This window comes from Vulpes lagopus, chromosome 11 (assembly GCF_018345385.1).
Source record: "Vulpes lagopus strain Blue_001 chromosome 11, ASM1834538v1, whole genome shotgun sequence".
NCBI classification, from domain to species: domain Eukaryota; kingdom Metazoa; phylum Chordata; class Mammalia; order Carnivora; family Canidae; genus Vulpes; species Vulpes lagopus.
Window position 1 is genome coordinate 39,945,915 of NC_054834.1, and position 20,930 is coordinate 39,966,844.

Sequence of the window (20,930 nt, forward strand, 5' to 3'; positions counted from 1 at the left end):
CAAGGAGGAAGTGGATGGTAATACTCCACTCTCAGTGAAATCTTTGGATGACTCATTAAAAATTTTGCACCAAAACCAGCCAGCTAAGCTACTCCACTTAAAGACTACATAAGATAAAAAAAAATTTTAAGCCACTAACCTTCAATGATTTATTATACAGCAATGATGATTAATAGACAATGTTATAGATATAAACAGTAATATCCCTTTCTAAAACAGGCTAAAGTTGAAAATAAAATTTTTCCAGTATTGAATATAATTGAAATAAAAAAACACTTACATAAATTTACTTTTATTTTTTTATTTTTACATTTTTAAAAAATTTATTATTTATTGGAGTTCAATTTGCCAACATATAGAATAACACCCAGTGCTCATCCCATCAAGTGCCCCCCTCAGTGCCTGTCATAAATTTACTTTTAGTTTTTTTTTTAAAGATTTTATTTATTTATTCATGAGAGACAGAGAGAAAGAGAGAGGCAGAGACATAGGCAGAGGGAGAAGCAGGCTCCATGCAAGGAGCCCGATGTGGGACTCAATCCTGGGTCTCCAGGATCAGCCCTGGGCTGAAGGCAGCGCTAAAGGGCTGAGCCACCTAGGCTGCCCAACCTTTCAATTTTTTCATAGGTGAAAAACAATTCTACTTATTTTACCCCTATTTCTGTTTTATGTGAGAGATATAATTTATCAGTGGAATAATATACTTTCTCAGATGATTTTTGATGTTCTTCATGAACCAGGAGGGACAGATGAAAACATGAAGTCATAAAAGCGCAGTTTGATCCTCCCTATTTGTGGACTATCCATTTGTGAACTCACTCACTTGCTAAAATCTATTTTTAACCCCCAAATCAAAGCTTGTGGTATTTTTGTGGTCACTCAAGGACATGCTCAGAGTGGTGAACTAAGTAGAAGAAAAAAATAACAGAAATGAGATGGTTCAACTCAAATTTGAGCTTCTAGAATATTTCAAGATGATAAAGCCAGAAGCATGACAAGTTTGGATTTTGAGTCTCCTAATTAACGTGTGAAATCCTAGATCTGTCACTTCTCCTGAAGTGGGCTCAGTGTTCTGAATAGTAAGGTAGGGTAATATCTAGAGGACAGATTGCTGAGAGTATTCAATTAGACTTATGCATGTACAGTGGTTGGCATAATTTCTGGCACATAGTTTAGTGAGTCACTGTTGTTATTTTAGCTGTTAATATTATGATTGTAATCTTCATTAAATTTATGCTGTCTATAAGACTGAGTTATTTCAAATGACAACTAATATGGCCAAGTAGACTCCTCAGTATTTTAAAGCAAATAAACAAAAATGCAACACAATTAATTTTCACCCCTCTCCTCAAGGAAAATTTATGTGACTCCTGTTTATCAGAACATTCCAAAGTGTATGTCATAATTTTTAGATTAAAAAAGAAATAGAGTACAATTATTTGGGAGGAAACTAAACTTTTTATACATTTATTTAAGGTACCTCAAAATAAACATTTTTATGGCAGCTAAATATAACGGTTACAAAACACATATATGTGTCTCATATAATGAACTTATTGTACTGAAGTTATATTTTCTATTACAGATATAATCAGCATCAAATTATTTTAACAAAATGAAGAAAAAAGGGGGAACCATGCAGAATTATGATGCATAGGATTGCAGATTTAAAAGGCAAGAAAAGAACTTAGAAATTTAACTTATGGATGAAAATCAGAGAGTGAGCTGGCATTTCTTCAAACTAACCCCATCCTCAATGCTAAAGCATCTCGTCTTCCATAGCACATTCAGATAGAGTTTCATAAAAAGGCATTTCAATTTAATTTAAATTGGCTGAAACAATCAGATAGCTTTTTTCTCTCCTAAATGACTTGCTTTTGCAATGGATGTAAAAGCTATTAGCTTTTTTTTTTTTTCTAAAAGTAGGTATGAGGTATGAGGATTTTGTCTCTTGAGATACACTCTGATTATTAATAAAGTGGTTGTGAAAATTGAACATGACTTTCAGCCAACACAGTAACACAGACTTTGTTAAGTGACAAGTGACATTAAGAGCCCTTGAGAGGCAGGTTTCTGTCAGAGGAAGGAGATTCATGTTAGTGTAAAGGGAATAAAATATTACCATTATTGAGAAATTTAATCTTATTCCTTATCTGAAGATTAGAGTAAACTAAAGAGAACTTGTTGTTCAAGAGATTGTTATAACATCTGATTTTGTTAAACTCCTGTCTGACTTGTTGGTCATAAAGGACGCATGATCCTTTTCCATTTTATTCAAGTTCTTACTCAGTTTCTTGCTCTAGTTCTATGCCTTATGATGATGACATAAATATCTCCATGTTGATTATCTATTTCCTTTCATTTATGGTGATACAAAATTCTTAAACTCCACAATAATGATGGCAAATTCAGGTGTCACACCTCAGACCCTGACATTGCTCAAAACTACTGTGGCTGTCAAATCTCGAGATTAATCATCAACTTCTGTCTTTCAGCCTTCTTATAATAGCTCTTTTTCTCTCTTAAATGCCTGGTCTTTCTGTTCTTCACACAGTTTTTGTGATTATACAATCTCCAACTAAATCAAAGTAATAGGAATTTCATAATGCATTTGCTTTTGGAATCCTTTAATCCACCACCAATTCCCTGATATTTTGCATTGATAATCTTTTTAAAGATTTTACTATTTATTCATGAGATACTGAGAGAGAGAGAAAGAGAGAGAGAGGCAGAGACATAGGCAGAGGGAGAAGCAAGCTCCCAGTGGGGAGCCCAATGTAGGATTTGATCCCAGAACCCTTGGGGTCACGACCTGGGCCAAAGGCAGACACTCAACCACTGAGCCACTCAGGTGGTTCCTAATTGATAGCTTTTAACCATCAATACTTTCTATTGTTGATTTTGAGAGTTTTCAGAAAAAGTAGAGAACTTAGTGGAACCTATTATAACTTGACTTTTTCAAATTCTTTGAGCCTTTTCAAAATCTCTCAAATTCTTTGTTCAGGAATAATTAAATAAAGACATTGCTGATGTCTTATGCACTGTGTTTTCTTCTCTTGAGGTGATTCAATTCTCACTCTGAAAATGCTCTAAAATTAATAGCTCTAACTTTCATTTTCTATTGAATTCCCTATGTACTGGTTCTTTCTCTCTTTCTCTCTCTCTGTCTCTCTGTCTCTCTCTCCTTTCTAGATAGATGATATATAGATGATAGATAGATAGATAGATAGATAGATAGATAGATGATAGATAGATAGATAGATAGATAGATAGATAGATAGATAGATAACGTGTGAATTGATTCATTAAATGCAAAAATTAAAAACAAAACATCTCTTCTCTTCTATAACCAATTTTAATTATGCAGAAACCAGTATATTTTGTAGATGTTTAGACAAAATAATCCATTGATCCATCCATTTATTTGTTCATTTATGCTATTATTTAAATATTAAAAATATTTATTAATACCATAAGCCAGATACTACCCTTCATGGTATGACAGAAAGATAAATAAGGCATTAAATGACTTCATAGTCTAGATAGAAGATCTAGATATAGATATTTAAAAAGCATCATAGTAAGTTTAGCAAAAAAGCCCAGCCAAGAATGTTGCATTATAGGAATAGAACATAGAACATAGAAAGCAATATATAGAGGCAAGAATGTAAAGTGAAAGTAAGTAAAAGAACCCAATCATAGGTATGCATGTAGCTAGTATTTGTAGAATCTAATTGTGGAAAATTGGCTACATGTTATCTAAGTGATAAATAATTATTCCAAATAGACTCAAAATGTTCTTTCTTTTTCTTTCTTTCTTTCTTTCTTTCTTTCTTTCTTTCTTTCTTTCTCTTTCTTTCTTCTTTTTCTCTTCTTCTTCTTCTTCTTCTTCTTCTTCTTTCTTTCTTTCTTTCTTTCTCTTTTTCTTTCTTTCATTTTCTTTCTTTCTTTCTTTCTTTCTTTCTTTCTTTCTTTCTTTCTTTCTTTCTTTCTTTCATGTTGTCACCTCTCTCATAGGATTTGAATCTTCTTGTCTGTTCCTTTAGCATTTAGCATACATCCCTGTAGGTATCAGAGCTCACTTAATTATAGATTTATAGTACATATCATTGTCTTCCATGAAACAGGTTATTGATGTTAATGACATCATATTTGACTTTATATCTTAGCATTTAATTAAATGATTTTCACATATTTGACATTGTGTAAATGTTTGCTGAATGGAACCAGTAAATCATCCAAGTTTCAATATCCTAAAGAACATAGATTCTAAGGTCACAAGATCAATGGTTGGATGTTTGGTTCAGTTCATTCTAGCACCATATACTTGAGCAATTATTTGAGCTCTCTTCCTTAGTTTCTTTATCTATAGACATCCTTCTAGGATTATTGTGAAGAGTAATTGATTTGAGCATTAATGGACCCTAACAAGTCAGTGCTATACAGGATAGCTATTTTGTTAAACACTTTATGTCACTTTAAATAACTTCTACTCTAGTTCACACACATACACATATACACACACACATATTTTTCCTTAACTTGTAACAGCTTTCGAGTGGATCTTTGTACCACCAGCATCTCTTTCTTCCAACCAATTATTCACACTACTGTAAGAATTCATGACCTAAAACCCAGATATAATCACATAATTTTCATCATGTGAATTTATATTGACTACAATTTTAATGGTTTCAATCTAGTACTTAAGTATCTCAATAAAATATAGCAAACTCTTTTTCAATAATTATTACTTTTAACAAACTATTGAATTATAATTTGCACATCATATAATTCACACACTTGAACTGTACAGTTCAATGGGATTCTTAGTGTATTCATAAAGATGCACGGCCACCAACTCAGTCAACTTTAGAACATTTTGACACCTCAAAAAATAGACCTGCTTCCTTTAGATATCTCTTCTCCACTATTCCTTCGTTCCTTCCCACCTAGCCATAAGCAAACACTAATCTACTTTCTATCCCCTACTTTTTCGTATGAATGGAATCATGTAGTAAGTGGTCTTTTGTAACTGAGACTGACTTCAGTCAACTGTTTCAAGGTTCATCTCTGTTGAATGTTCATCCCTGTAAAATGTTTCAGTGCGTTGTTAGTGGCAATATAGATTTCTATTGTAAGGCTATATCACATTTGGTTTCTCCATTTATCCTTTGATTGACATCTTGACTGTTTCCACCTCTTAGCTACTATGAGTGATGCTGCTATAAACATCCATGTACAAGTTTCTGTGTGGGCATATATTGTTATTTCCCTTGGGAATGTATTTAGCAGTGGAACCGCTGGGTCATATGGTAACTCTAAGTTTAAAAGTTTGAGGAACTGCCAGACTATTTCCCTACAGCATCACGTTGCATTCCAATCGGTAATGCATATGGATTCTGATTTCTCTTGCTGTTAACTGATTTTTTTTATTCTAGTCTTTCTACTAGATTTTTTTTATTCTAGTCTTCCTACTAGATTTGAAGCGGGATCTCACTGTGGTTTTGATTTATATTTCCCTGATGACACCTGCCATTTCTATATCTATCATTGTCTTTAGAGAAATGTATATTCAGAACCTTTGCCCATTTTAATTGGATTATTTTTTTTCTTTATTACTGAATTAAAACGTTTTTTTTTCTTTAAATACATTCTAGATACTAGTCTCTTATAGGATATACAATTAGCATATGTTTTCTCCATTTGTGTGGGTGGTCTTTTCACTTTCATTATGATCCTTTGAAACACAAACCAAAAGGTTAAAAATAATTTGAATCAAGTCCAATTTATCCATCATTTTCACATCCAGATGAAATTTACTTTAAAATGGAAAATCACTTTAATACAATAAACTGTAAAACAATTTAAAAATTTAAATAAAAAGGAAAAAGGCATTTGATCCCAGGAAATCCAAATGGGATAAATTTACATAGGCATTTGAAATTCACATAAGGAATAATTAAAAACAACAGGATTGTCCTTCCTGTGTCTGATAGATAGATGTGCTCCCCACCTGTGCTCCAGGTGTCTGCTCTGGAGAAACACTGTAGTAGGATGCAGCCTACAGCCCAACAGTGGACATTCCTGCAGAGAGCTGCCATATGAAAAGGGCGACCTCAAAGTCAGTACCTTAGTGACCCAGGCGGATGTTTAAATGTTGTGAAGGGGAGGTGCAAACAGTTCTTTCAAGATGCAGCATAAAGGTAAATAAAGAGATCCTATGAGAAACATTCAAGAGATTTGGTAATCTAAAATTATACCAAAGCTTCCAAACGTACTGAATCTAAGCTTTGTTCAGATGGCAGCCAACTGTAGAGCGGCTCCTCTAAAGTGATAGAGCATTTAGTTTGTATGGGGTTTCCACTTGGGTTTTTTCTCATAAAACTTCTCAAATATTCTCACACTGCTTTTATCCACAGGTTAATGCCATCTTTGGTAAAGGTAAACAGGAAACACTACATGATCCCTAAAACATGGCAGCCAGTGTGATGTTGGCATGGTGATGGTAAAAGCTAAGACATAGTCAATTAGTGTATTGCAAGCTTTGTAGATAAAGGTCTTCTAAGGTAGACTTAAAACTGACTTTATCTTCTAATTCACAAAGCTGAGGTAACAGAGAAAAAGGCAAAAGCATATTCCATCAGTTGACAAAGCTGATTAACCAGGAAAACCAACTTTCCCTAGTTCAGTTGCTAATCCAATGCCTATTGGGATAAGGACTAGTAAATTCATCTTCTCATCCAGAAAAACAAGTAATATAACTACTGTGCAGCAGCTGACCCAAATCACTACTTTGGTGGATATTCCAATCATGCTCTTGTTTTTCCTTCAGAAACTGATGTCATTTTTTAAATGCCAGGAAATCAAAAAGGAGATGAAATGCGGTAATGAAGAGGGCTAAAGTTGGTGTCTGTAAACATTCCTTTCACCTCCTCAGCAACTATCTTTGAAAACCCAAACTCCTTCAAGGAGAACAAGGACTCTTGCTCATGAATCCAGAAGACTATTCTCCCCAGTGAGATCTTTCTGTAGGACACTGTGAGAGGTAACCCAATAGTAGAATGATTTAAGAATTTATGATCATTAAATCCTCCACTTGATCTGAACTATGAACAGAATAGAGAAGTAACATACATTATTTTTTCTAAATGAATTACCTTCACCTATCTATGCACGTGAGCAGGAAGAGAGGACCCATCAAAAACAATATCATCTGCCTCCACATTTAGTGTTATTCTTGGCCTTCAGTGAAAAATGGGCTCATTCAAGGCATATATCCATGTCTTTTCAGTTTTCACTTACTGTGTAGCAGATTCCTCTGAGAGAAGATTGATTTCTTTGGGTTTTGTGAGTATGTAGGAGATAAGAGGATTTATAAAGTGCACTTGTTTTTTATTATGCCAAATGAATTTCCAGTATGATAGAGAAAAAAAAGGTAGCTATATAGCATCCCATTATTTCTTGTTTTCCTTGGTTCAGAAACATTAACTATCCTATTATGTTTGGACTCCTCATTGAAGTCTTCCATATTTAACACCAAATAGATGTTGTTCTCAGCACCAAGGTTGAACCTTGTCATGGTATATACACTCAGTTGAAATTTGAGCCTCCTGGTCAGGTAGAGTTAGATTCAGTTCTCTTGTAGGCACATGGGAGGCTATAGACATGGCCATCTGTGAGGAACACACTGCTGCGACAAGAAGGAATTTCTTGTGTACAAGATCATTCTGTGGATAGAGACAGTTTTCCTCTTTTCCAATCTGGATGCTTTCCACACTCCCACCCCCACACCCTTTTCCTACTTTCTCTAGCTAGAATCTCCAGGGCAATAGAATAGAGGCAGTGAGACTGGACTTCCTTGTCTTCTTGATCATAAAGGAACCATAGCTAGTCTTAATTAAGTCTAATACTAGCCATGAGTTTTCAAGTTTAGAAGGTTTTTCCCCTTCCTATTTTGTGGAGTGTTTTCATCATGAAGGTGTGTTAGTTGTTTGGGTTTCTTTTATTTTTTTTAATTTTTTTTTTAGTTTTTTTTTTATTTTGTTTTTCAATTAATTTACTATATGCATTGAGATATTGAGATGATCTTTGCAAGTTTGTTTTTAATTTTATCAATATGAGTAGTGTTGCATTAATTGATTTTTTTTAAGATTTTATTTATTTATTCATGAAAGACACACGGAGAAAGAGAGAGAGAGAGAGAGAGAGAGAGGCAAAGACATAGGCAGAGGGAGAAGCAGAGGGAGAAGCAGGCTCCATGCAGGGAGCCTGATGTGGGACTGGATCCCAGGTCTCCAGGATCAGGCCCTGAACTGAAGGTGGCTCTAAACCACTGAGCCACCTGGGCTGCCTGCATTGATTTTTGGATATGAAACAAGCCTTCCATCCCTGGGGACAATTCCACTTGGTCACAGTATACAATTTTTTATATGTTGCCATAATCAGTTTGCTAGTATGTCATTGAAGATTTTGCATTCATATTCATAAGAGATATTGGTACATAATTTCTTTCCTTGTAATTTTTTTGTCTGGTTTGGATATAATACTGGCCTCATAAAATAAATTGAGAAATATTCCCTCCTCTTCTATTTTGTGGAAGTTTGTAAAGAATTGGTATTCTTTGACATGTGGAAAATTCAGGAGTGAAGTCATCTGGGGTGGTCTTTTCTTGCTGGTATTTTTTTTTTAATTGAGCAAATGTTGGCACCTGATATAGTTCTAATCACGTTATCTATTTCATCTTGAGTCAGTTTTGGTACTTTATGTCATTCTAGGAATTTGTTCATTTTACCTCAGTTACCTGATTTGGTGGCAAACAATTGTTCATAGTATGGCTTTACAATACTTCTTATTTCTATAAAATTTGTAGCAATGTTCCCTCTTTAATTTCTGATTCTAGCCATTTGAGTCTTTCTTTTTCCTTTGATCAGGGTAGTTAATAGTTTGTCAATTTTATTGATCTTTTTAAAGAATCATCTTTGGACTTTAATGATTTTCTTTATTGTTTTCCTATTCTTCATTAATTTTTGCTTTAATTTTTCTTCTTTTTTTCTTGCTTTAGGTTTAGCTTGCTCTTCTTTCCCTAGATTGTTAGATTGTAGCGTTATTGATCTAAGATTTTTCTCTTTTTTCTTAATATAGGGCTTTACAGCTGTAATTTTTTTTCTAAGCATTGCTTTAAATGCATCCCCTAGGTTTTCATACATTATACTTTTTATTCATCTAAATAAGTTTCCATACATTATATTTAGTTCATCACTAAAATTGTTTTCTGATTTCCCTTTTGATTTTTTTCTTTGACCCAGTGGTTACTTAGACATGTGTTTTTAAATTTCACATGGTTGTAAGTTTCCTGAAATGTCAACTGCTGTTGATTTCTGATTTAAATCTATTGTTTTAAGATAACATATTTGATATTATTTTTATTCTTTCAAATTAATTGAAATTTCTTAAGTGCATGTTCTAACCTAGAGAAGATTCTGTACATCCTTGAAAAGAAAGAATACTCTACCTTTGTTAGGTCATGTGTTCTATAGCTTTCTGTTAGATCCAGGTAGCTCATACTATTGTTCAAGACTTATTTCCTTGTAGAGCTTTGGTCTATTGTTCTATCCATTAATGAAGGTGGATATTATGGGTTGAATTGTGTCACCTTAAAAAGAAAATATTGTTATCTTAATCCCCAGAAACTGTGAATGTAATCATATTTGAAAACAGGGTTTTGCATATTGGACTTCTACTCTCCAGAATCTTGACACACCGGATTTCTATTTTATCATTCACCTGGTTTGGGGCATGTTTTTATGGCAGCCCTAGGAAATTAATACATTAAAGCATTGAAACCTCCAGTGATTATTGTTAAATAGTCCATTTTTTTCTTCATTGGGCTATTTTTGCTTCATGTATTTTGATGCTCTGTTATAGGTTAGTATGTTTTATAATTATTATATGCTCCATATGAATTAACCTTTTTATTTTATAAATTATCTCTTTATCTCTAGTAACATTTTTTTTCTTTTAGCATCTACATCACCTGTTCTTCATATAGTCATTCCAGCTTTCTGGTGTTTGATATTTTACTAATGAAATTAAAATGTTCAATTAGAAAATATTCACTCAGTGCAAACGAAAGCAGTAAAAAATAGAAGAATATAAAAGATGTGGAATATAGGGTAAACAAAATGTTAAACGAGAGATACTACATTCAATGACTATTTTTGAAATGTTTAAAATTAAGAAGTCTCACCTCCTCAAAATTCTGAAAGATTTTGTGCACTACTCCAATTATTCCTGAAGGTGTTTGGTAGAGTGTCTGGTAGATGGTTCCCTAGAATTCTCTAGGGAAATCATCTGGACCTAGAGTTTCTTTGAGCAATGGTTTTTAATTACAAAATTAATTTCTTTGTTAGATTGTGGAATATTAAGCTATGTACTAATTATATTAACTCAGTAAGATTTAGTACTTTGTGTCTTTTAAAGAATTTTTCTAATTCATCTAAGTTGTTGACTATCAGAATGAAGTTTGTTCATAATATTCCACAACAAAGCTTTTTAATTTTTTTTTGTTGCTGTTTTGTTTGTTTGTTTGTTTTAGATGGCTTTAGTCTGTTTTAGGGGGTCACAGAGAGGTAGAGGGAGAGAGAGACTTTCAAGCAAGTTCCACACCCAGCTTGATCCCACAACCCTGAGATGACCGGAGCCAAAATCAAGAGTCAGATGCTTAATCAACTGAGTTGACCCAGGATCCCCAAAACTTTTAATATTTAAAAACTGTGTATCAATGCTCCATCTCTCATTTGTGATACTGTTGTGTCTTTGCTCTTTTTTCTTACTCAATGTGCTTGGAAATTTAACAACTTTATTTTTTTTAAATATTTTATTTATTTATTTGAGATAGTGTGAAAGAGTGAGCATGAGCAGGAGGGGTGGTACACAGAGAGAGGGAGAAATAGAATTTCCACTAGCAAGGAGCCTAATTGCGGAGCTCCATCCCAGGACCCTGAGATCATAACCTGAGCTGAAGGCACATGCTTAACCGACTGAGCCACCCAGGTGTCCCAATAATGTTATTGTTTTAAAGAACCAGCTTTTGGTTTCACTGATATGTATATTATTAATCCTTTTTCTGTACCATTGCTTTCCTCTTCCTCTCTGATATATATATATATATATTTTTTTTTCCTTTCTTCTCCCTTAATTTACTGTTCTTTTCCTATTATCTAAAGATAGAAACTAGGGTGATTGATTTGAGAACTTCATTTTTTATCTATGTATTTAGTGACTATAAAACTTTTCTGTAAGGCCTACTTTAGCTGCAACCCAATAAATTTGGATAAAATGTTGGCTGTTTCTGTTGGAGAATCATTATTAAGAAAAGCTTTAGAAGTTGTCTCACAATATATTTTTCCCTGACAATTCTCACTAATGCTACTTTATGTCCAATGAAATTCTATCACACATATTTATTGAATAGTTCTCTCTAGTACTTAATCACAGACAACTGTATGTATGCATTTTAATGTTTCTTAGGTATATAACTTTTATATTTGACAAACTTTTAACTATTTAAAAGTAGAGATTTTAGTTTCTTTTTTTGAGGTTATAGTTTGTTGTTTTTTAATGTGTCCATAAAACATCTAAATTCATGGCTATGAAAGAAAATTGGTTAAATTGAATTGATTTCAATTAATTTGAATTGAAACCGTAGTCTGAATTTGCAGTGGTGAAAGAAAACATGTTTAGAAAAAAATAATGAAAACAACCAGGATATTTTTTTATAGATTAGAAAAAAAGTTTTTATTTTCTTCACCACAGTCAGGAGTGAATCTAGCAATCTGTTTCCTTCAAAAGGAACACATTGTTTTGAAATTTTTATCAAACTGAGGTAAGAAGGCAAAGCTAAGAAATTGACTAGAGAATCTATATAAAACTATGAAAGCCTGATGTTTACCATACAGATCTTAATTTAAATCATTTTGGTCTACATAATATATTGTATCAATTAGTATTCACTTCCGTTTTACCTTGTCATCATCCGTTGTTGTTGCCTTAAAGTTTCTACTCTTTGTTAAACAGTTTCCCAACAGAATTTCAAAAAGCAAATCAAATATGAGGGTAATGTTCCAATCATCAAAAATATAGCTAGTCTCAGTAGTATGCAATTATTTCCTATAATTCACTATTGCTAATCAAGCTGTATTAATTTTATAGTGCTTTATATGTTTCTAAAACTCACAGGGTATGTTTAGAAACTACAGAAAATTTAAAAAGTACATTTCTGGGTTTTAGCTATTGCTGTCAATTGTGGGGGAAAAAAATCCACTAAGTAAATGCATTCCTGGTACAACTACAAATCCCTTGGGAAATGTTTTAAAAAGTGATTTAAAAATGTACAATACTGGAAATATTTGAACATTACTAAACTAATATAGATTCAACAATGACCTAAAATGATGGAATTTTCTGGCTTTTTCAAATATTGAGAATATCACTTTTTCTTGTTCTATATAGTAGCATGCTATTGATTTTTTAGAAGCAAGATATTACTAGCTGTCATGTGAGCTTCTTCTTATAAATACTCATGTTTTAGAAATTCGAATGTGGTATTATTACTGTTAAAATTGATGTGTAAATAAATAATTGCATTTAACAGATTTAAAAAGTAAGAGGACATTTAAAGATTGTGACTAAGGAACATTTCAACTATTTTTAGCTCTACAGTATTCACTGAAATTCTTAGTGTTAACAGTTCTTGCAGCCACTCACACTCCAAATGTTCTCCATTGCTTTTCTCTTGCCTTACAGTAAAAAGAAACCATAGACAATAAACAAGAAACAAGTTTAAATCATGATGTTTGTGGCATTTGGATCAATAACTAACACTCTTAAGATAGAAAAATCAACTTTATAAAACAGTCTTTCTAACAAGATTGCATGTTGCTCTTGAAAACATACAGCTTTTGATACATTAGGGATACAATTAATAAAAACTAAAGGTTTAGTGTTTCAAAAAACCCCTACAGAATAACATGCAATTCTATAACTTAGGTATTTCAAAGGGTATCAATCAATCATGAGTTATTCCAGTAACTTTGGATGATATTGTGGCTATTTTTATTAAAGGCAGACACTACTGGTAGTGTGTTGATCCATACACCAGGATGAGTTTGAAAATGCTTATATGACTCTAGTAGCCACAGTTGTAGATCTAGGCAAAAAAAAAAAAAAAAAAAAAAAAAAGAAAAATAACACAAATTTTTAAAATTACATATTATAAGTGTGTGTATATATACATACATAGAGAGAGAGAGAGAGAGAGAGAGAGATAGTAGACAATTTTTCTTGATTCATAGTTTCCTTTCTTCTCTCCATTTCATTCATATTATAATTTTATCCTTCCATTTTAATACATTTGGCAAATCAGTCCATCTCCCTTGATTTTTGCCCTAAATTAAAATTAAAAAGTTTATCCTATTTCCTGTAACAAATTAAATGTAAGTAGGGGTGCTATATTATTTCTCCCAGAAATATTAAATGAACGCTATATTTCCTTAAGAAACAGCTAGCTTTGCTTCTCTTAAAACACTTCCAGGTTAAAATAAAAGAAATGTTAAAATAAAATAAAAAAGATAATTATGCACAATTATCATGACAGTACACCTGAAATCATACCAACAACAACAACAAAAAAACTATTCCAAAGAGTCACTAGTGAAAAACAACAACAAAAAAAATTACTCACATGGCATCTTAAAGACAAATCAACTAACCGATTGGTTATGAGATCTTCTCTCTTGTCTACTGGGCCAGCATCTGACTTCTTTTATTGTTTCCCTTACCTTTCCTTCTGTGTAATTTAAATATTTAGTACTATTTTGGGGGGTGAGCTGTTTGTTTCAGTTTTATACCTTTGGCTTTTTTTTTCTTCATTCATTACATTGTATCTTAATTGTCCACATTGAAATGCTGTTCTCCAATCATTATATAAGAAAACTAACCATTTCTTTTGATTTTGACGGACATCTTTATTAATTTAAAATGTTTTATTTTCAATTTGTACTTGTCATTTGTTAGTCTTTTCCCAATGGATGATGACTTTCAAAAAACAAATTTATTGTTTGTGAAATTCCTCAGTGTACACTACTTATGAGGAATTAAGGATGATTTGCCTTATTAGTTATTAAAGCTTTACATACAGGTAGGTGTGTGTGTGTGTGTATGTGATATGTATGTTTGTGCCTATGTACCATTTATGTATATATACATAAATGGCACATAATACATATGGGTTTATATTTGCATGTGTGTACGTGTATGTGAGTATATATATGATGATGGCCCCACATTTCATTGAGAAAGGTGTTCAGAAACCAAATGACATAAAAATGTATCTCTTTATTACATTATTAATTTACTACCCTAAGCTAGAAGAAGGAAATATAGAAAAATATCCTTGTAATCTAGGAATAAGATGATACATTTAAAGCAATTTAAATGCAAATTGATGCCAAACCATTGCAAGAGATATTAACGGATATGATTACATCAAAGTCAGGATTTAGTTAAATGAAAGACACAATAGACACAGTTTCCAGGCAGGGGGCATATCAAGAAATGATACTGAAATATCTAAAATCATCAAGGGAATAATGTTGGAAAACTAATAAGAATAAAGTTTTATGTTGCAATTTAATCTAACAAAAATATAAAGCTGAATAAAGCCAACTGTTGGTGAGATTGTAGAAAAACTGACAATTGCAGTGCTGTTAATCTTTTTAGAATAGGGTTTTGAATGGGTGAATAGTAACTGTTAAAGAAAAACTGTTAGAAATGTCCAACAGAACAACTATTCTACACATTCTGTGAATCTGTTAACTCTCAGGCAAATTAAGTATTCACATTATCCCAGTACTTCTATTCCTGAGTAGTGTATGTGTCCCAGAAAGGTTATCCTACTATTCTCTGGGGTCCTTGTTCAAGGATGTACTTCCATTGTTACTAGTGACATGAGGGAGTCCTCAGTAGTCTAGATTTCCATCTCTGCTAAAGTAAAATGTGGACACACATGAAAAGGAATAAATACAGCAGCAAGCATACAGACTCTACTAGAGCAGACTGTTAGGATATATAGGTAGATATTTAAGAAATAGTATCAACCCCAAATTATGCATCCACTAGTGAACTGATAAACAAAATGTGGCATGTTTGCACAATGGAACACTATACAAAAATAAAAAGGATTGAGTGCTGACACATTTAACAAAAGCCTCATGATAAGTGAACAATCCAGACACATGCAACTGCATATTTAATGCTTCCACAGAATATATAGAGAGGGTATAAAATTGTGGGTGATAGAAGAGAAGTGAATGGGAATCTGAATACTTCTGAGATAAATGGTGACAGTCGTGTCCTAAAAGATCTTATGTCTGGAGATGCTGGGAAGAAGGAAGATGTTTGTGATTGATCTCTGATGTTTTTTTAATGGTACTCATTGACAGTTTCTGTATTTCAGATAAAATGTTACTGCACAATTGCTGATGCAAACATAATTATCTCCAGTGTTGCAGAATATTGGCTCCTTTTGGTATTAGAAAATGAGATATAATTTATTCTCAGGCTAGTACATTTTGGCTGCCTTCCACCTATTTCCAGAAGTAAGATGTGCAGAACGAAGATGTACTGGTATCAATTATTGCTAAATGCATTAGAGAATGTGATATCATTCCTTTCTCCCTGATCCAAGGGAGTTCTCATTATAGCTTTATAAAAATATTGGGGGAGTGGGTCATAGAAAAAAATCAGTGTCATATATAGCTTATATATTGAATTATTTGTCTATGATTCTGTTGGTCTTTTTTAAATCATACAAACAGCACTATACGCTAATGGAGTGAACTTCATAATATATGTAAGTCTAATTGCTATGCTGTACATTTTAAACCTATGCAGTGCTGTATGCCAGGTATATCTCAATAAAACTGAAGAAAAATCACCACAAATTGAACAGAGATTATCCACATATGATGATATTCAATGTTTTTTTTTTGTTTGTTTGTTTGTTTTTTTTTTTTTTTTGTTTGTTTTTTTTTTTGATATTCAATGTTTTAACGATATTTTGTGCACTAAATTCAAAAAGACAATGTTTTATGATCATTATTCTTAAATACTTTTCAATTATTATTGGATATTCAAATTGTTGTAAGGATTTTTTTCAAGGTAAACATGTTCACAATCCAGAATATACTGAATCATTTCTCAAAATGTAGCATGCTCCACTGAGGGGGCACTTGATGGGATGAGCACTGAGTGTTATTTTACATGTTGCCAAATTGAACACCAATAAAAAATAAATTTATAAAAAATGTAGCATGCTCCAAATAACAGCATTTACATAACTGGACATGCAAGGAAGTTTTCCTTACAAGTTTGCTCCATTAAAGCAGAAGAACCATTTCCACCAGGCGAAAACAGTCTCAATGAACTATTAGCCATGAGTGTCAACAGGGCACTTAAAGATCTTTGAACTCAGGAAACAGAAGCTTAGAAGGGGAGTCAGTATGTGACAGGGATAACTGACTCTGACCCTCAAGAGTTAGGAATGCTCTAAGGAAATGGGGAATGGTGGATTGTTTAGCTTGCAGGCTAGCACCTGGCACCTGTTGGTATTCCCTTGTCTAGTTTTTATTTGTAAATGCACAAGTACAGCCACTCCAGACTAAGATGGTCATGGTGGTCAGGTGTTCAATCTCAGTGACGAAACTACAAATAAATCTTGGGTGATAGTGCTTATTAAGTTAGCAAGGAGGGATCCCTGGGTGGCTCAGTGGTTTAGCGCCTGCCTTTGGCCCAGGGCCTGATCCTGGAGACCCAGGATCGAGTCCCACGTCGGGCTCCCTGCAGGGAGCCTGCTTCTCCTTCTGCCTGTGTCTCTGCCTCTCTCTCTGTGTCTCTCATGAATAAATAAAATGTTTAAAAATATTTAGCAAGGAAACCAATGGATTATAAAACTATGGCCACCCACTATGTAAGACTGATGAAATTGCCTACATGAATTGTCTTTAAACGTCTGCTGAAACAGCATCACATAAAGTAGAGAAATGTGTATGGCTTTGTTTTGATAACTTTGCATCTTAGTATGTTTTTAAAATGTGGCTATAACTAAAAATCAGAGTCTAGTTAATTCAATGGCCTCAATATCTATAATCATGGTTCATTTAGGTGAAATAATTTTCTTCAATTGTTCAAAGTAATTTTTTGTTCCTAAAATAGTTTTGTATTTTTGTAAACTTTTCAAATTGTTTTGAGAACGATTGGTTTGGAACATAGAGTGGTTCACACAAATATGTAGGCCAAGGGGGAAGTGCTGGTTACTTTGTCTTAACAGACCATATGTGATACAGTGACAGTTCAGAGACAGTACAGTTAGATCACTCCCATGGCTGCCAATATCTTCTAAGACCTTAAACAGATGTTAATCCATCCTCCAAGGTTGCTGGTCACCTGTACGAATCTCAAGAACGCTTGGGTGTGTACATTTAGTATGAGCTTTTAAAACTTAATACATTATACTGATCTCTCATAATTGAGAGTTCTGTAAGTTTAATTCTTTGAGGAAGTTTTCTCAGGTTAATCAAGTAAGTGTTTATTATTTATCTCTAAGCATCCTATTTAGAAACATTATTTCTGAGAAAAAATTGCCAAACCTCCAAATTTGTTTCTACATGTTTTTACATATCACCTATAAATCATAATCAATGTCTTACTTTCCATTTCTAGTTGCTTAAACCTTCTGTTTAAACTTAATTTATTCTTGTTCATTTGTGCTGTTTATTGCCATAAAAAGAAACTCCAAGGTAGAAAAACTGTACATACATATCTAAAATTTTTACACTAAAATAGTTAGTACAAGGCTGTACATGATTATATATTTAACACACCATTTGATTGAATGTAGCAATTAGCTTTTATCAAAGTATGTAAATATTGCATGTTTTATGGCCAAACTATAAATCGTTACAGCTATTTTAATGGATCAGGTCAATGATATTAAAAAGAAATCCATCACATTGAATGTCACTTGGAGAGAAAAGAAGTCCTGAAACACAGTTTGCATGCCTTATAGATCCTGTTATTTCTGTATTATTCACAAGTTTTGAGTTGAAATCTCTTATAAAAGCTATATTCTGTCTATGAACTGTGGTCCAAGGAAATTTAGCTAATAATTTTACTCTCCATCATAGTATATTTCACTTGTAATAAAATAAAGCACATTCCTGAGGATAATGTGCTGTAGTTTATGACTAGGAAGCAAACTTTGTTTCACTTTTGCCACCTTGAATGAAGGCATTTGAATATTTAAATTAATATCAATTATGGAAAAAATCAACCAATATGAATAATGGATTGAATGAGTAAAATATCTCACTATGAAAAACACTTTTTGTTTTTCCAATTATCTATGTAGGTTTTATATTTCTTGTATTGTTCATAAGCATGCCTTATAAATATTCCTGATTTATGGTCTTCCACGATTCATGATCTGCCCTGGATGAAATCATCTGAATATGTACGTATTTTTATTACTCATCCTTATCATAACAGGAAACACATTCATCTAATAAAAATAATCTGCAATAAAAAGATGCTACTTTTTCTCATTACAGTAATACAGAAAATAAAATATCATTTCTTAGCTATTCTGTTCAGAATAGAAAAAATATGACAAATAATGAGATATGATTTCAGAAATATGAGGAGCAGATTATGGAGAACTCTGTATGACATACCAAAGGCTTTGATTGTATGAATTGGAAAAACTCTGGAAAGGTATAACCATACAAATGACAAAGGAAGATTTTTGTCATTGCAGAATTAGTCTGGATGCTGTGTTAACAATGAAGGACAGGGGAGCACAGTAGAAGGAAAAGGATGATTTAGGAGGTTATTGATAAAATTCAAGGAGATAATGACAGTCAAAGAAAATGGCCATAGATTATAGTATTGGATGCATTTCATTCCAAGGCCTATGTTAAGGCTTAAAACCTGAGCATATGCTAGAAGAGAATAGTTCCTAACTTGCAGTAGGAAGTTTTGAAGAAATTATATTACTGTTTCTGTTTTTCCAGTTTGTATGTTTGCTTTCTGGCAAGGATAAGAAGAGGATATTAGGATCTCATATTTGAACATATTAGCTTGAAGCTGCATTTTAAACATTCAAGTAGGCCTGTTGGTACACAACTGGAAAAAATGAGTCTAGATTCAAGAGAGGGCTTCAGACTGGATATATATGTTGGGAATCATCAAAATGAGATAGTATTTTTAGTCATGAGATTGAATAAATCACCTAGGGTGTCAATGTAGATTAAGAAGTTGTTCAAGGAAGAAACCCTGGAACATTCTTTCATAGCCTTACTGAAATATCTTTGTCATATAAAAATTGTATATTTCTGATGTATAATTGATGAAGTGATATATGTATATGTTGTAAAACATCACCACAATCAAGTTAACTAGCATATTCATCACCTTTACATAGTGCCCACTGCGTGTGTATGTGTTTGTGCATGTGGTGAGAAGACTTAATTTAAGATCTATTTTCTCAAATTTCAAGGACACAACAGAGTATTGTTAACTATCTGCATCATGCTATAGTTTAGATTTCTAGAATTTACTCATCTTGCATAAGTGAACCTTTATATACTTTAACCAACATCACCCCAATTCTCCTCCCTCAATCCCCATTTTACTCTATATTTTTATGAGTTTAATTATTTTGGATTCTATAGATAAGTGACATCATGAAATATTCCTTCTTCTTTCTCTTACTTAATCCATTTAGCATCATGTTCTAATTCTATCCATGTTATCTCAAAAGGACAGAATTTCCTTTTTTATGTATGAAGAATAATCCATTGTGTATATTATATTATATTATATTATATTATATTATATTATATTATATTTATTATAGAGACAAAGAGAGAGAGGTATCTATCAATCTATCCATCTATCTATAAAACATTTTCTTTATCCATTCATCTGTCAAATAACATTTAGGTTGTTTCCATATTTTGGCTATTGTGAATAATGCCACAGTGAACATGAACACACAGGTGTATCTTCACAAACATGATTTCAGATTATTTGGATATATACCCAGAAATTACATTTTTGAATCACATGGTTATTCCATTTTTAGTTACTTGAGGAACTGTCATACCATTTTCCATAATGGATGCACTCATTTACATTCCTACCAGAAATGTACAAAGGTTCCTTTTTTCCGTACCTTCACCAAAACTTTTTTTAAAAAGATTTTATTTATTTATTCATGATAGACATATAGAGAGAAACAGGCAGAGACACAGGCAGAGGAAGAAGCAGGCTTCATGTAGGGAGCCGACGCAGGACTCAATCCCGGGTCTCCAGGGTCACGCTCTGGGCCGAAGGCAGGCACTAAACCTCTGAGCCACCCAGGGATCCCCTTCACCAGCACATTTTATCCATTGTCGTTTTTTATAATTGCCATCTAAGACGACATCTTCTTAAGGGTTTAATTTGCATTTTCCTGCTGCTTAGAGATGTTGAGCACTTTTTCATATAAGAGTTGGTCAAGGAATCCCTGGGTGGTGCAACGGTTTGGCGCCTGCCTTTGGCCCAGGGCGCGATCCTGGAGACCCGGGATCGAATCCCACATGGGGCTCCTGGTGCATGGAGCCTGCTTCTCCCTCTGCCTGTGTCTCTGCCTCTCTCTCTCTCTCTCTCTCTCTCTCTCTCTGTGACTATCATAAATAAATAACAACTTAAAAAAAAGAGTTGGTCAACTGAATTTCTTTTTTTTTGAGAAATTTCTGTCTAGTGTCCTTTGCCCGTTTTATTAATTGGGTCCTTTGTATTTTGTTATTGTATTTATATGAATTCATTAT

The 20,930-nt window shown here is 33.1% G+C and overlaps 1 pseudogene; it reads right to left on the minus strand.

The window, feature by feature from the left end:
* Positions 1-6,660: 6,660 nt before the first annotated feature.
* Positions 6,661-7,627, minus strand: LOC121471533 (annotated as a pseudogene).
* Positions 7,628-20,930: the final 13,303 nt, after the last annotated feature.